The following is an 8,247-nucleotide window of genomic DNA, read 5'->3' as shown; positions in this document are numbered from 1 at the left end:
CATAATACTCGCTGCAATACAGACCTCGGGAAACCCTCACCGTGAATAAGGTTCACTCACATATTTCACTACATTTTGCGTGGGATTGGAGATGAGGCTACTCGTTCTTGCTCAGTACTAGGCTGAAAATTAACGAAACTTCGTTACAAACGTTCACATGTTGATGTTTCCGCTTTCGCGTACTCGAAACAACATAATACTAGTCTTTGTAATTTAGTTTCATAATTTCAACTGTTCTCATGCAGAATTTTTGCTCATTCTTATCCCAAATTTTGACCTGGCTACTAGTTACACTCCTTGTACTTATTGCAAAATGACCACAAATTTCAACAGCTTTCACATGTTGCTGTTTCGGCTTTCGCTTACTACAGTCAACATAATACTCGTTGCAAAATAAGTGCTCGGCATCTGCAATTTTCCAAAGACGAAGTTTCGCCAGTTCAATTTTCGCTCGCCAATTATGGCTACTAATTCACACGGTACTGAGCTCAACAACATTAAATTTGTTCAGCAAGACTTTCACATGTTGATGTTTTGGCTTTCGCCTACTAGAAGCAACATAATACTCGTCTTGTTAGCTCATTCAATGAGAATAGCTTTTCCCGTTGAGAATTTTTGCCTTCAATTGGCGTTGTAGTGAGTTTGGCTACTCAGATCACCAAATACTTGTGACAATTCGAACCAGAAATGTTTTCAATTTTCACATGCTGATGTTTCGGATTCAACCTACTAGAAGCAGCATAATACTTGTATTCAACAATTTCTGTATCAAATCCCAGTTTTCTCTGGTGCATCTTTGCCAAACTATTCCAAACTGCCTGAGTCTGAATACCAATTACAGGTACTAGTAAATGCACGTTACTAAGGACTATATAGTTCTAGGTTACTGTACACAACGACGTTCACATGTTGATGTTTCAGCTGCCGCTTACTAGAAACAACATAATACTTATCGTGCATACCTTTCCATAACTTGTCCTTTTCAGATGCATTAGTTTCCCTTTGTCTTGGCTTCTACAGTCAGACTGGCTACTAGTAACAGCACAGTACTAATCACATATCGTTCTACAGTTTTGCAGACAACTTTCACATGTTGATGTTTCAGCTTTCGCCTACTAGAAACAACATAATACTCGCTGTATACATTTGTAGTTCTCTATGTAACTTTCATGTGAAGAAGTTTCGCCAGTCTTTTTGACTGTCTCAAATCTGAGTCATGCTTAGGCTACTAGTTGCTTCATAGTACTTATCGCCTCGAGATCATTGAACAAAACTTGATTTTCACATGTTGCTGTTTCAGCTTCCGCTTACTAGAAACAACATAATACTAGTCTCATTAAGTTTCCGTCTCTTTGCAATTTTCTTATGAAGAAAATTCGCCATCACAATGACTCCAGCAGTTCTTGATCAAGGAATGCAATCATTGATCAGAATGCTATTATTTGAATCGGTTCTGCTTTAAGTGTTCCAATTTTATTGGAAGCACCAACAATAGAACATCAATGTGTTCAATCGAGAGTTATATAACCCTGAATCGGACGCAGTCAACAGCCGAAGCCGAGACCGCCTTTTGCGTTAGAGAGGTCGGTAAACAAATCTTGCGATTCATACCGAATTAACACATATAGCTGTGCTCCTCTTCGTAAAGCGAGCCAAGTGATCCCCTGTTGAAGGATGTATTTGGACCAATCTAGTAGCATTTGGTTTCCAACAAGCTCTCCCAAGTTAGCTTACTTATTGGGCTTTTCAACCAATTCGGTTGGCTACAAGCATCATCAAAGTACTAGCCACAGTTTGATCGCAAAATTCTACGACTTTCACATGTTGATGTTTCGGCTTGCGCTTAGCCTACTATAAGCAACATAATACTAGTCATATCATAGAGCGTGATCAGCTTGTGACGTTCTCATGATGAAGTTTCACCAACAGTGTCTCACTTCGAGCTTAAATCCAGCTACTAGTAACTACACAGTACTGACTGCAACGATAACTTTTATCTATACCTTTCACATGCTGCGCTTTCGGCCAGGGCCTACTAACGTCAACATAATACTCGATATAAACTTTTGTTCATGATGCAGCTTCCCCATGCAGAAGTTTCGCCTTCAAATGCTCTCTTGGCCATATGACGTAAGAAAAGGTTACTAGTAACATCACAGTACTAGCCACAGTTTTGATTGCAAAATTCTACGACTTTCACATGTTGATGTTTCGGCTTGCGCTTAGCCTACTAGAAGCAACATAATACTAGTCATATCATAGAGCGTGATCAGCTTGTGACGTTCTCATGATGAAGTTTCACCAACAGTGTCTCATTTCGAGCTTAAATCCAGCTACTAGTAACTACACAGTACTGACTGCAACGCTAACTTTTATCTATACCTTTCACATGCTGCGCTTTCGGCCAGGGCCTACTAACGTCAACATAATACTCGATATAAACTTTTGTTCATGATGCAGCTTCCCCATGCAGAAGTTTCGCCTTCAAATGCTCTCTTGGCCATATGACGTAACACAAGGTTACTAGTAACATCACAGTACTAGCCACAATTTGATCGCAAAATTCTACGACTTTCACATGTTGATGTTTCGGCTTGCGCTTAGCCTACTATAAGCAACATAATACTAGTCATATCATAGAGCGTGATCAGCTTGTGACGTTCTCATGATGAAGTTTCACCAACAGTGTCTCACTTCGAGCTTAAATCCAGCTACTAGTAACTACACAGTACTGACTGCAACGATAACTTTTATCTATACCTTTCACATGCTGCGCTTTCGGCCAGGGCCTACTAACGTCAACATAATACTCGATATAAACTTTTGTTCATGATGCAGCTTCCCCATGCAGAAGTTTCGCCTTCAAATGCTCTCTTGGCCATATGACGTAAGAAAAGGTTACTAGTAACATCACAGTACTAGCCACAGTTTGATTGCAAAATTCTACGACTTTCACATGTTGATGTTTCGGCTTGCGCTTAGCCTACTAGAAGCAACATAATACTAGTCATATCATAGAGCGTGATCAGCTTGTGACGTTCTCATGATGAAGTTTCACCAACAGTGTCTCATTTCGAGCTTAAATCCAGCTACTAGTAACTACACAGTACTGACTGCAACGCTAACTTTTATCTATACCTTTCACATGCTGCGCTTTCGGCCAGGGCCTACTAACGTCAACATAATACTCGATATAAACTTTTGTTCATGATGCAGCTTCCCCATGCAGAAGTTTCGCCTTCAAATGCTCTCTTGGCCATATGACGTAACACAAGGTTACTAGTAACATCACAGTACTAGCCACAATTTGATCGCAAAATTCTACGACTTTCACATGTTGATGTTTCGGCTTGCGCTTAGCCTACTAGAAGCAACATAATACTAGTCATATCATGGAGCGTGATCAGCTTGTGACGTTCTCATGATGAAGTTTCACCAACAGTGTCTCATTTCGAGCTTAAATCCAGCTACTAGTAACTACACAGTACTGACTGCAACGATAACTTTTATCTATACCTTTCACATGCTGCGCTTTCGGCCAGGGCCTACTAATGTCAACATAATACTCGATATAAACTTTTGTTCATGATGCAGCTTCCCCATGCAGAAGTTTCGCCTTCAAATGCTCTCTTGGCCATATGACGTAACACAAGGTTACTAGTAACATCACAGTACTAGCCACAATTTGATCGCAAAATTCTACGACTTTCACATGTTGATGTTTCGGCTTGCGCTTAGCCTACTAGAAGCAACATAATACTAGTCATATCATAGAGCTTGATCAGCTTGTGACATTCTCATGATGAAGTTTCACCAACAGTGTCTCATTTTGAGCTTAAATCCAGCTACTAGTAACTACACAGTACTGACTGCAACAATAACTTTTATCTATACCTTTCACATGCTGCGTTTTCGGCCAAGGCCTACTAACGTCAACATAATACTCGATATAAAATTTTGATCATGATGCAGCTTTCCCATGCAGAAGTTTCGCCTTCAAATGCTCTCTTGGCCATATGACGGAACACCAGGTTACTAGTAACATCACAGTACTAGCCACAGTTTGATTGCAAAATTCTACGACTTTCACATGTTGATGTTTCGGCTTGCGCTTAGCCTACTAGAAGCAACATAATACTAGTCATATCATAGAGCGTGATCAGCTTGTGACGTTCTCATGATGAAGTTTCACCAATAGTGTTTCATTCGAATTGGTTCTGCTTTAAGCTCTCCAATTGTTTTGGATGAACCAGTTTTGCCCTTCGAAGCCACTTTTGTGAGCTTTTGTGGGTCTTTACCAAGAGGATATACCTCAAGGCCTCTTTCAATTCCTTTAAGTTCTTTCAACTCCTTTACAGTTTCTAGGTTCACATAGCTGCAAACCTTATTTCTAGTTTTAAGTCTGGCCAACTTGGGGAGAGTTGGTGCAGACCGTGACCAATTCTAGTAGGATGCCACAACAAGAATGTGATCAACTTAGCTTGTCGATGAACCTGCCCCACATTCAAACAACTCTATCGCCTTTTCCTCGTATAGTTATATGCGAGGGCCTCTCATAGAGAGCGCTGTTAGCAACCTTTTCCACATAGACGATAAAGTTGTGAGTGTTTTGCACATGGCTGTTGTCATCACCACGTGACGAGTCAACTCAGCTTGACTCTCTACACTCCGACAAGCTTTGCACATACGCCTTTAGTTCAGTATGTGTCTTTAATCTGACTCCGGTGCCTCAAGCCGGAAAAATTGTCAGATTATGATCATTATCGGTTAGTCATCCCGATGCAAGATCGTATCGTACTGTCTTTGTCTACCTCCAGATTCCGAAGAACAGGAGGAGACTCTCCCAGACCTACATATCTGGGAGAATGTTCAGAGGGCGAGAAGCTGTGGATTACTCTCCCCTAAGAACTGACTAAACTTTACCCTCGTCCAAGGTAAGTTTATTTTAGCTAGCCTTCTATGTAAAGGATCTGAGGCTAAGCTGTGTTTTTTCGAGCCTTTGGCTCGGAGCAAGTTCAGTGGGCGCCCCGAGTAGCTCAACTCTTTCCCACTGAACAGCGCAACGCTCTGTCACTCGCTGGGATTTTTGCGTGTCGGTTCTAACCACGCGACTTGTGGACCTTTTTAGGCCTTTCTCATTCACAAGTCTATAGCTGGGCTTCTATAACCCAGCTTCTGAGATCTAGATAGCTGCAGTTCTGCTAGGCTGCTTTTGCTAACTAGTCTCCCTTTAAGCAGTCCCTTGCCATGACTGCTGAACTATGTATCCACACAAGTAGTTTTTGAGCTCGATACATAATTCGAGATTGGTTGCCAAGCAATCTCTAGCGACAGAGCGTCATGCGCACTACAGACATGGCCTCTACCAGCAGCCATGCCCGAAGGAATCAATCACTGATCCTTCCGCAGGTTCCCCTACGGAAACCTTGTTACGACTTTTACTTCCTCTAGACAATTAAGCTCGATCCGCTTCATCCCGTTGCCGGAGACCGAAGTCCCAACAGTAGGAATTTGCAATTCTTGCTTAACTATCCAATCAGTAGTAGCGACGGGCGGTGTGTACAAAGGGCAGGGACGTAATCCCTATGAGTTGTTGACTCATAAGTACCAGGAATTCCTGGTTCACGTCTGCAAGTTACAACAGACGATCCCCTTGAAGCGCTGTACTTTTCTCCGATTGCCCAGTCCATTTCGGACCAAGGGCTGAGTACTCAATCTAAAAGTACACAGTGTAGCGCGCGTGCAGTCCAGAACATCTAAGGGCATCACAGACCTGTTATAGCCTCACTTCATCTGCGGTATTTAATTCCGCATAGTTCCTCTAAGAAGTGTTTGAATTCACATATAGTGAATTTCATTATTTAGATGGAGAAGATCTCGTTCGTTATCGGAATTAACCAGACAGATCACTCCACTAACTAAGAACGGCCATGCACCACCGCCCATATAATCATGAAAGATATTCAATCTGTCAATCCTTAAGATGTCTGGACCGGGTGAGTTTTCCCGTGTTGAGTCAAATTAAGCCGCAGGCTCCACTCCTGGTGGTGCCCTTCCGTCAATTCCTTTAAGTTTCGATTTTGCAACCATACTTCCCCCGGAACCAATAAACTTTGGTTTCCCGGTTAATCTCTTGCCAAGTCAAGATCGACTTTGACAAATTGTAGGTTGGTATAGTTTATGGTCAGAATTACGAGGGTATCTAATCCTCTTCAATACTCTGACTTTCGTTCTTGATTAATGAAAACATTCTTGGCAAATGCTTTCGCAGTAGTTTGTCTTGCCACGATCCAAGAATTTCACCTCTAACGTAGCAATACAAATGCCCCCGTCTGTTCCTTTCAATCATTACCGCACTCAGCCAACCGGCATCAATCGAGTAGCGGGTCATTCTCCATTATTCCATGCTTTATTATTCGATCCCAAAGGATGCTTTGAACACTCTAATTTTCTCAGGGTGAAAACACCGTTTCCACAGTTCGTCACATTTAAGTGCAAACTATTTCTTCGATGCGAAGGATGAGCGGAACGAGTCAACAGATTTAACTGAAGACCATGTTGCCGTTCTACTCAAACAGATCCAACTATGAGCTTTTTAAACGCAGCAACTATTGCATACGCTTGTAGAGGCTGGTATTACCGCGGCTGCTGGCACCAGACTTGCCCTCTACTCGTTCATCAATGGAGCTTTTAAGTCCATTCCATTCTGATTACAAACCATAAAGGTTCATATCATTATTTCTAGTCACTACCTCCTCGTGCGGAGAGTGGGTAATTTGCGTGCCTGCTGCCTTCCTTGGATGTGGTAGCCGTTTCTAAGGCTCCCTCTCCGGAATCGAACCCTGATTCCCCGTTACCCGTCACAACCATGGTAGTCCGTTACACTACCATCATAGGTTGATAGGTCAGAAATTCGGAAGTTCCGTCCCCAAGCCGAAGCTATCTGGGATCTTTCAGTTACTAGGACTCATCACGGGATGTGTCTGTACTTAGCAAATCACCCGGTGTAGTCTTGTAAAAGTCTCCGACAGTGTCGGACAATCAGCATGCATTAGCTGCAGGGTTACCGCAGTTATTCATTTAGCTTGCAAATCAACTAATAGATAGTAACTGATTTAATGAGCCATTCGCGGTTCCACTTTTTCAAGCTTCGCTTGCACATGCATGGCTTAGTCTTTCAGACAAGCATATGGCAACTGACAGGATCAATCAGTTTAATTGTACTTTGAACAATCTTTCGATTTGTTCGAATTTAGAAAGACATAGCCTTGCGGCCTCGTCAATCTTGCTTTGAGCTTTTTAAATCACGAAGAGTTTCAATGCATGCTTTGGCATGGCTACTAGTTACTACACAGTACTCTACACACTTAGAGTTACCCACGATTACACATTTCACATGCTGATGTTTCGGCTCGCGCGTACTAGAAACAGCATAATACTATGTGTACTGGTAGATAGCGCTCTGTGAGCATTTCCCATGAGCAGGTTTTGCCCTCCAAATCTCTGTTCTACTGTTACCAATACCGGCTAACAACTGTATCATACTAGGGAGAATTGACTCATGATTTAAAAACCAGATGTTCACATGTCGATGTTTCGGCTCTCGCCTACTAGAAACAACATAATACTAGTCTGTTAAAAATCTCAATCACGCCGCCTCTTCAGATACAGAAGTTTTACCTTTTATTGGTTAGAGAACAGCTTTCCAGCTGTCGACATGGTTACTAGTAACAACACCGTACTCAACACAAAAACTTTTCAACTTCACAACTTTCACATGCTGATGTTTCTGCTTTCGCATACTAGAAACAGCATAATACTTATTGTTTTGTCAAGTAATTTGTGTGTCTTTCCCATGTGAAGTTTCACCGGTCAACAATGTTTCCCTGACCAATTACGGCTACTAGTAGCTGTATAATACTAGGGAAAATGATTGAGGATTTAATATCAGATTTTCACATGTTGATGTTTCGGCTTTCGCCTACTAGAAACAACATAATACTAGTCTGCTAAGAAATCTCGCTCAAATTGCCTTTTCACATACAGAAGTTTCACCTTCTATTGGTTAGAGAACAGTTCTCAGCTGTCGACATGGTTACTAGTAACAACATCGTACTCAACACAAAAATTCTTCAACTTCACAACTTTCACATGCTGATGTTTCTGCTTTCGCGTACTAGAAACAGCATAATACTTATTGCTTTGTCAAGAAGTGTGTGTGTCTTTCCCATGCGAAAGTTTCACCGG

General features: G+C 41.8%; 1 pseudogene; it reads right to left on the bottom strand.

The window, feature by feature from the left end:
* Window positions 1-1,524: 1,524 nt before the first annotated feature.
* LOC142355763 (5.8S ribosomal RNA) lies at window positions 1,525-1,676 on the bottom strand (annotated as a pseudogene).
* Window positions 1,677-8,247: the final 6,571 nt, after the last annotated feature.

Source organism: Convolutriloba macropyga, unplaced genomic scaffold (assembly GCF_964194025.1).
Source record: "Convolutriloba macropyga unplaced genomic scaffold, txConMacr16.3 SCAFFOLD_5753, whole genome shotgun sequence".
NCBI classification, from domain to species: Eukaryota; Metazoa; Xenacoelomorpha; order Acoela; family Convolutidae; genus Convolutriloba; species Convolutriloba macropyga.
Note: the sequence above shows the minus strand (reverse complement) of the source record. Positions and strands in the feature narration are given on the sequence as shown.